Below are 10,354 nucleotides of genomic sequence, written 5' to 3'. Positions count from 1 at the left end.
GGGAGATATTCAACTACTCAAGTGAGGTGCATTTCCTCGACTTATACCTGGACATATATACTGGACTTACGTGCGGTACAGTCTCTTTCCTCATACCCTGGTAAACACTGATTAGTTTACATGCGTGTCCGTCCCTCCCATAAACATTAAATACGTACGTTCATTTCAGTCCGTCCCTTCATAGCCGGGTAAGCATTACCTACTAACAGGCGTTTCAGACCCTATCATGATACCGTGTAAACATTAACAACGTATGTGTGGTACGGTTCCTTCCATTATACTCAGGAAGACAATGAATTACTTACGTTCAGATCAGTTTTTTTTTTCCCCTTATAGACGGGCAGACATTTAAAATTGTTCGGGTGAAGACACCTTCCTCCATTATGGCAAGAGGAATCACAGGTGACTAGAAATATATATATATATATATATATATATATATATATATATATATATATATATATATATATATATATATATATATATATATATATATATATATATATATATATATATAATGAATGCAAGAACAAGCATATTAGTTTTCCTACTTTAAAGGTTTTATGGCACATTCAAAAGACAATTTCTGTCTGTCTCTTACACACACACACACACACACACACACACACACACACACATATTATTATGTTCGATTGAATTATAAGGACTAGTAAAGTTTTATGCCTGTTATTCATCTGATTTTATTAAATTCATTATAACAACCACTGGCGTCCGCAACGGGTGGGGAGGACACCTCTGACTTTTTAAAAAGCCACTGTGCAGTATATAAATGTATCCCTTTGGTTTTAACCCCCCCTCCACGACTTGCCAACCCACCTAACCCCGAACAATTTCATGCGGACGCCCAAGATCTCTTCAGCTTGCACTTGTAGTAATTTATGCTGCATCCTAAAACATAAATATCATCTCCAGTGCCTATGCAGGTTACGGAACCCATCAACCCGTGTTTGAATCTCTGTAGCGAATGAATTAAAAATAATCTGAGTTGTGTCATAATAATATTTGTTTGTATTCAATAATTTTGTTAATGTTATTAAACATTTTTCTCTAGGAACCAGAGATATCACTTTCCACTCTATATGGTGTATATTTGTATTTCTCCATAATAACCTTTCTATTTACCTTCATTTCTTGCGTGACTGTGTATTTAGATCAGAATTAATTACTGGGTCGATATGCGAGTGTGTCTTTTTACGCACAAATGCCTACTCTAGCGACTTTGTGGCATCATACTTTGGTGATATGAGCATGGCCGAGAGGGCATATGGGATGGTGCGTGAAGGCAAGGCGATGGGTGCCGTACACTGCTAACTCAAATGATATATAATTACCTTATAAATAAGCTTTAATGTCCGGCTTGACGGAAGCTAAATCAGCATCAAGTTCGAACAAATGTCTTCGATGTAATTGTTTTCGTTATGTATTGAGTACTCAAGCTGATTGTTGTCATTATTGCTTTACCTAAAAATTAACTATGTTGTTTGTGTTAAAAATGACAACCAGGGAGGCAGGCAGGGAGACAGTCTAGCGCAGGACCTATTCCACTGTTTAACATTTTCATACATATAATATCCTTCATTGTAACGATTTCGTTATTGTAATTAGTGCTCGTACGATGCAGAACATTAAAAAGACCATGTAGATTTCTGTCTTTAAATTCACCTCGCAGCTTTCCCCACTGGAAAAAAAAAGAAGAATAAATCTGGCTTACAACTCCCCCGGACAACTTGGCTTACCCATTTTATACACTTACCCCGTAAATCCTAATGGACAACTTGGTAATAACAAACTTTGATAAAATTACAGAAAATATTTTAAAAGAGAACCTTATACTTGTGGAATGTTTGTGAGTTTTTGTGACCATTAATGGCTTCCCTTTCGCACAAAAGTGCGCCTACATACTTTTTTTTGTGGGGGGGGGGGAGGGTGAGGTGGCAAAGATGAAGTGGTTAAGTTTTACAGATGTAGGCCAAAACATGTTTTGCTGAAATCGGGGTGCGGCAAGTTCACCCTACTCCCTGTCCCTATCTGCTGGAGACCATGATCGCACATATCAATCATCAGTATCATACTAACTAAAGGCAGGATTTCAAAAAAAATGTTGCAGATGCTGCAGTTTAAACAAAGAGACATGCAAGATGCTGAAAACATTGCAAGAACTTTACGGTGAAAATTGTAAACAATCCAATATATTTTAAAAAGGAAACCGAGGAATTATTAAAAAGATATTGCGATCGGGGTTATTTTCACTTCAATTGGTCTTTCATTTTTTGATGGGAAATCTCATTTGTCAACAGCAAAAATACACCAGAACACAACGTGCGCCACACTCACTATTTTTTTGATATTTATTGCTGCCAAAGGTAAACTTAACAATGCTCGAAATAACACAAGTAGGGAGTTATTGAAACAATAGGTCATTAATATTTTAAAAATTAAATAACGTCTAAAGTGACCTTGAGCAAAGTTAAGATAAGATATCGTAAAATGTTATTTTCCATAATATAACATGGTTTGGCATGATGGCGAAAAATTATCCATATAAAACATAAGGCACATTATACCTGATATCAACTCGTTATTTAGTAATGTTATCAAAATTAAATAGAGGGAACAAGTTATATTTCACAGAAAAGATTCATGCTGGTTTTAGCTCATTTTGTACCCATGATGCAATTCGGTTTAAAAAATCAAATTATCAAATGCGGTTAGAACACTCAGAGTTGTAAGGTTTATTTATATGAAACGTCATTATGCAAACAGAGGGTTTGTTTTATACGGTGGAAATTGTTTTTATGTATCACATATTTTGCTAAACTTATAGTTTGGTTATTAATTTGTAAATATATGATTATTTATTTTGTGATAGTTTACGTAAGTATTTAGACTATTTTGTGAGTTAAAACATGTGCTTGAAGACTTTAGAAAGACATTTGTATCAACTCTAAGTGTGCATTGACATCCGCATATAATTGCGTTTTTTAAATTATAAAGTCTCACTTCAAGAAGTCTTAGCATCTACTGTTTAGCCTTCCTTAAACTGAGAACTTACTTCCCTTCTATTTAAAACATATTGTATCAAAAAGGAACGAAATGCAATTTCAGTGCACGCTACTTCATAAATCTGTCACATGCAAAGGACGGTAGAGATTAGCACTGTCAAATGTATGTCAAAGGTTAAGTTTTAGAAATCTTTTTCCTGGAATATAAATATCAAAATACGACAGCAGTGAAAGTGATGCTGAAAGATCTAAGTGAGGATGTAAAATATCCTCAAATTGTCAGTAAAATCCACATGTTAAAAATTAGTAAACTTCGCTGTACGCAAATTTACAGTTATGGACATTCAAGGCTTTGATTAGGTTACTCCTCATCCTTCTATCATAAGAAATGTATCTTTCCCTAGTACATAGTTGCAAGTTCATACACACGCACGTATACGCACACGAACACACATACACACACACACATGTAGTGAAAACGGGGAACAGTTGATTCAATAGTTACGAGTTCTGTACGAATATAAATGCTGATTCTGCAACAATTTAGTGGAAAAATTAGCAGTTTATAGAAAAATGTACATGTATGTTCACCATGGTTCATTTTTAAAGTCATCTTAAAGACAAAAAATAAATAAAATAGGAAGTCATGTTTGGTTACCTTTGCACTCTCCAAGATCGCAGGGTCGCGCTTGTGTTTTCTCAGCGTTCCATCCATCACACTCACCAGTGGCGAGAACGTTGTTTCTACAATAGGCTGATCTCGTCTGCTCACAATGACCGCAAGAAACGTTGCACGAGGACGATGATGACCAATTGGGCAGGGGCTGTGCAGTGGGAAACGAAAAATATAGGATAAATGAGAAAGACAAATCGGCTTGTTCTGCGACAATCGGAACATCACTTGGTTATTCGCTTCTGGCGAATACGTTGCGACAGGCAAGGCCAACAGTGTTCCCATTGTGACTTTGTCTCCTTCCGTCGCAATATTGTTCAATGTGTGAAAAAAAGCTCCTAATGCATTTCTAAATGGCGGTTACTTTCTAGACTTAACGCAAAAGACCGACAACGTTCCGATTAGTTCTGCGAGTCTTGATTGACGCGATTCAGAGTGAAAAGAGAAAACAAGGCGAACTGATAATATACAGTACAACGAAGATAACGGTATAGCACTTTTCGAAAAATAAACGGAACCACATGCTTAGACAATAAATAGGTATATATGCTTTAGGTATAAACACACACACACACACACACACACACACACACACACACAGATAGATAGATAGATAGATAGATAGACATATAGACAGATAGATAGATAGATAACATGAATTTTCACAAAGCACATAAAGATTATGAAAATGTTTATTTGAAACATATTAGTTTCAGAATAAGTGCAAACTTCTTGTTTTAAGATATTTGTTTACAGCAATATAGCTATTGTGAAGAATTTTGTCTCCTCTACAACATTATAAAGAGAAAAACAAAGAGAAAGAAAACACGGCAATACTTTTGGTTGTTTCTTTAACTATTCCCTCAGTAGTTTGTCTGTGTTTAGTTGGCTTCGGAGGCTTCAGTGGAGTTGTCGTAGATTTTATATTTTGTGCCACATTCGTGTCTAAATTGCCATCATCTTTGACTGCTTGTTCCTGAAAAATTCCAGTGAATGGGATCCCGTGCCATGTGCTTATCTAACCTTCCGTGTATAATTTAAAGCAAATACGACAGAGCCAATACTTTTCTTACAGTGGGTCATATTTCAGGGTCATTTGCTCTATGTAACAAAAGATCGCCTTTCTTACGAGCAAAAAGCAAATTATAAACTGTATTGTCCCTGTCATACATGGATTAAGTTTCATTTCTAGATATTAAATTAATGATGCAGAAATAAATGTTGATGATAATGATGATTATCATTGCTACTATTATTATTGGTTTTCTTTTATTATATCGTCATTTCACGTGGATCATTACGTAGATGGGTTCTATATTGCATTTTATTTGACGAATATTTGTTCTTCATACGATGACATTCACTAAATTTATAATGAATAGATATTAAATTTTGAATAATTATAGTGTCAATCATTCATTATAATAACATCTTTTTTAGTGCATTCTATTTTTCCTCCTTTCATTTTCCAGTAAAACCTTTATGTACTAAATTAATTATTTTTGTATGTATATAATAAATTCCTTACAAACCTTTTGATCAGTGGGTGGTTTACACTGTAGTCTGGCCGAATCAGGGTTTGGCGAAACTATTAACTGTTCTACGTTATCCTGTGTGAAAATTAATTGGGTAAAAACGTAATATATAATAGAAACTAATATATATTTAAAAAATTTCAATCAGTTTGTAAAGTATAGATTTGCATTAATAATAAATTATCCATATTATTAGATCCAACATGATATTATAATACTTTACTTGCTTAGTGCACTTGCCTGAATCATTACACGGGAAATATGTGATCAATTGAACAATTTAATTGTGAACTTCAGGTTTGCAGCGGACAATTAATCGTTGCTATAAATGTCGTTTACAATGTGTTTCTTGAACGGGCAATTAAGTTTTGCTTTGTGTATGTATGTATATATATATATATATATATATATATATATATATATATATATATATATATATATATATATATATATATATATATATATATATATATATATATATATATATATATATATATATATATATATATATATATATATATATATATAATAAAGCTTAAGAAATCAAGCGATTTTCTTATAAACAACAGCTCAGCTATTCGACGGTACAGATATCCAGACTTTAGTTAAGAAGGTGTCGCAAAGAGTTCTTTAACCAAGGAAGTAATGGAGTAGAAGGTAGACTAAATAATGAAATTAACAATGAATTCGTCAGCAAACTTGAAATCAATGAAAACAAACAAACAAACAAACAAACAAACAAAACAATTAAATAAAACTAAATTGTAATAACTCACGTCATTTCCATATTGTTTGCTTTTAACTTTACGATGCAAAATGATACAAGTAATTTTAAAAAAAATCTACTTGGATATATACTATGAGAGTTAACTTCAAAATACAAACATTAAAAATGTATAAATTTATCAATGTTACACAACAAACAATGTTTATGTGCATACATCACCCCCATATATTACGAACAGAGCAAGAATACTGGTAAGAAATAAAGCAATACCAGCCCCCTTAGACAAGAAAAAAAGCAAATTTAATCCAACATATTAAATGTGGCAATTCCAATTCAATCTAAGTTATGTCAACATAATTTAATAGCAGTCTCCAGTTCGGATATATTTCATCATGATAACGAGTGGTGAAAAGAGCGCAATGTCCACGACTGATTTCCATCAGCTTCCTCCCTTGACCGTGTATCAGCGTCCTCCTATTCCCTCGACTTCCTATTCTCTATTCTACGTCTCTTCCTGGACTTCCTAGTCCTTTATTCTGAACTCATCGCTTCTTTTCCTTTGGACTTCCGTCTTAGGACTGTCCCGTCTCTCTCCCAGAAAGGTGTTTCTTAAAGGACAAAATTACCCCCCAAATCTTTGTATGTACCACTTTCTACAAGGACATACAATTCCCTCACTTCGTTACTCAGAAGCGTACTAGCTATCCACACACTGCGTAAATTCTGACTTAGTACGGCAGAACATTACCCTCGCTTCAGAGCGACAGGTCATAAATTACCACGTGAGAGTCTATCGAACATTACCGTATTCTTTTACCTAAGCTACCACATGTTCGATTACTATTACATGAAATTCACAAATTATAACTCACAGCAATCTCTAACCTACAAGATTATTTACACATTACCAAATCAAATATAAATATGGCATTATCGTTAACTTGCCATAATCAGATTCGTCCTAACAGAGAAATGAAATTATTTCATATAACCGTATGAAATCCTACACATATGAAATTTTGGATCGCATGCAATCAATTCTACCAATGAATTAATAACTGTAAAATTAAAAGGTAAATTGCATAGCAACTCTAGCATCAGCACATTTCCATGAAATTGAATAAAATAAATTGCATAACAACTCTAACATCAACACTTTTCCATGAAACTGAATAAACGATACATGATATGGAACCTATTCATAGCAAACTCATTTGCATAAAACAAACAATCAGAAATAGAAAATTACGTGGGAAATTAAAATTGGGTACCTTAATGCTATTTTCTTTCAGAACTTGTGCGTTCTAGCACTAAACCCTGTCTTTTCTCACTAGACAGCCACCTGGTTCCTTTCTTGTTTAACGTGGAAAGCACTATTCTCTTTAGGCTTCCCCCGGAGCCAAAACTACTCCCCTCTCAGGAAATTTCGGACTAAAGAATTCCGACTAAGGTCGTCACTTTAAATTCTCATTGCTTCTAAAGTATACGCCTTAATTTATTATGCCCATCCGTAGGCAGCGGTTCCGAAATTTTCCCCAAGATAATAATTTCTTCCGTCAGATTTAAACAGCATATAATCTGTGAACTACGGGGTATATACGTTTCCCTTTGAAAATGATAATTTGACATGGGTTCCTATCAAGCGGTTATGGTTGGTAAGCTCGAATGTTTATATTCTCAGGACAGCGTAGCAATGCCCTTGGTCAAATCTCACTCAGTCATAAATTCTAGCCCTTCAAGTTTTAACATTGACGGGGGGGGGGGGGAAGAAGAAAGGTCGAAGTGACTCTGTACAAAGACTTTTCTGGCTTAAATGTGATAACATTTTAATGCTCAATGCGTTGAACTTTAAGGTTCAATACAATTCAAAATTCGACACTTCACAACGTGCATCTATGAAACTCGGCCCTTGGAGGAAAATTAACGGAGTTAAAAATTCATTCAAAAGTTTAAACACTGATGTCTCCACAATCAGATATCCCATTTGAGTCAAATATTTATTTTTTGTCGTATTTTAATAATTTGTTTTAAATATAAATATGACTTTAATACAAAATATCTTCAAATTCGATTGGACGAATTTCTTTAACTATATCAAGGAGTTAATTACTTAGTTATTTCAACTAGATGCTATAGGTCGTCGTCGTCGTCATCATCATCATCATCATTTTCTTCTTCTTCTTACTTATAATAATAATAATAATAATAATAATAATAATAATAATAATAATAATAATAATAATAATAATAATAATAATAATAATAACAACAACAACAACAATAATAATAATAATAATAATAATAATAATAATAACAACAACAACAACAACAACAATAATAATAATAATAATAATAATAATAATAATAATAATAATAATAATAATATTATTATTATTATTATTATTATTATTATTATTATTATTATTATTATTATTTTATCAGTTGACTACTTTGTTAACTAAGTTATTATACCAATACCATACTTTGTTTTAACTATATATGTCACACATGTCATTAAAGCTCAATGCCGCGTGTTTCATAAATTTCATCATTCTTCCAATCTAACTTTTTCTTCTTTTTCTTCTCGGATCCGCTTTTATTTACAAAATAGCCGGCCTGCCTCTCTTCATTCCCTATCGAATCGATTAGTCCGATGTGCGAATGTTGTTTTCAAGTTACACCATAACGTCATGCATAGGAAAGGCCTATTGACCGAGGCTTCGTGTTGTATATCAAAACAGGTGCGCCCGCAGCATTAATCTCTATTTATTTATTTTTTTTTTTGGGGGGGGGGGGCGGAGGGGGAGAAGGCAACCATGTAGGGGGCAGCTATTAGGATTTATGGATGTAGGCCAAAATATGTTTAAAGCCCCACCCCCTGCCCATATGTGCGGGCGCCCATGTTTCAAAGTCAATTTACTACAGTATTGCCCTGTGTTGTCAAATAAAATCAGTAATTTTTCTTATGCGATCAATAGACTGTTATATTTGTGCTCATTTCAAATGAAATTTATGAAATTCATTGAATAATTTTATTTATTTCTTGTTATGGCTCACAAAATACAGAAATTGTTTGAATGAATACATGAATTTCTTTTGAAATCAGCACTCGTGTAAAAGTCTCGACCTCGAAAACCAATAAATCTTCGCTTGTAGAACCTAAGACGAGGTGGCCGAGTGGTTAAAGCGATGGACTGCTAATCCATTGGGGTCTCCCCGCGTGGGTTCGAATCCCATCTTCGTCGATGTATTTTTTACGTAATAATTTTTTTTAATGAGCTGAAAACAATTTCACAGCAAGATTCATTGCTAAAATTCCCAAGCGTGCATGGTAAAATTTGTTACTAGAAAAAATACAGTTTCTATTGAGACCTGTTCAAAGTTTGAATCTGTCTATTTTACGCTGTAAATCCAATTTACAAGGTGGGATTTACAGTCTTTAAGGAATCATCAAGGAAAAATCCTTGTACTACAGGCATGGTCAAGTGCTGTGGTAATCACAACTATCGAGGTTTTCATTGAAAAGCATTTGCTCCAATGCCCCAATTTGAATCTTATTTAACTAACAAAACGAACAGCAACTGGCAAAATAATCAGCATTTGTTTCGTACAATACACAAAGTGTTAAGAAAAGGAAAAAAATATGCTAAATTCCCAAATGTTATAGATGTTTATTTATATACTGAGTTACAAGCTCCCGGGTAAACATATTGTAGTGGATTTCATATGTCAAGAAAGCAAAGTGTTTTGGAAACTTAATTTAGTTGTTTGCATGCCTCCAGTTGCATTAAAATTCTCCAGTCAAAGTTATCATCAAAATAGTAGTTTTGTGTTATCTTCGTTATGACACTTCAGACAGTATAACTGTTTTGGTCATAGGTTGAGATAGAACAAATATGCAAAAGCACTTTTTAATTTTATATATTTTTTCATGTCTTTCCACCATTTTTAAAAACTCTTTTTCTTTTATCTTTTTCTTCTCGTTTAGTTTGCTTTTGAATGGGCTTCTTTGAAGGCTGCAAATGCCCGCATAATTATTTGGGTCAAAAGAAGAAGAGACACCACTTTCCAAGTAAGTTGCAGAGTAAATATACATACAGCCCATCTTACTTTTAAACGTATTTTGTCTTTCATTGAAGTATCACTTCTTTGGCTCCGTAGATCTTTCAAAGTGATTTCTACATTGTGTATTACAATTAGTTTGAATTACACTTACATATAAATCATTAAATGTTTTCTTTCAGAGAATTGATGAATTTTGTCTTAAATGTTGAATACAGATAAGTATATCTGTTCCGCAATCTGATCAAAATCAGATCTTCACTGTCTTACATGAAAATCTGACCTGACCTGGTGATCTATGAATTAAACAATGGAAATGCAGTTTTCAATATTC

At 33.5% G+C, this 10,354-nt stretch overlaps 1 non-coding gene across 1 annotated transcript; it reads left to right on the top strand.

Moving 5' to 3' along the window:
• Window positions 1–9,121: 9,121 nt before the first annotated feature.
• Trnas-gcu (transfer RNA serine (anticodon GCU)) lies at window positions 9,122–9,203 on the top strand. Its single transcript has one exon. It is a non-coding gene; the product is annotated as a tRNA-Ser (tRNA).
• Window positions 9,204–10,354: the final 1,151 nt, after the last annotated feature.

This window comes from Sinohyriopsis cumingii, chromosome 9 (assembly GCF_028554795.1).
Source record: "Sinohyriopsis cumingii isolate HCF-2022 chromosome 9, ASM2855479v2, whole genome shotgun sequence".
Taxonomy (NCBI): domain Eukaryota; kingdom Metazoa; phylum Mollusca; class Bivalvia; order Unionida; family Unionidae; genus Sinohyriopsis; species Sinohyriopsis cumingii.
The sequence above is the reverse complement of the archived record's forward strand: the minus strand, read 5'-3'. Positions and strand labels throughout refer to the sequence as shown.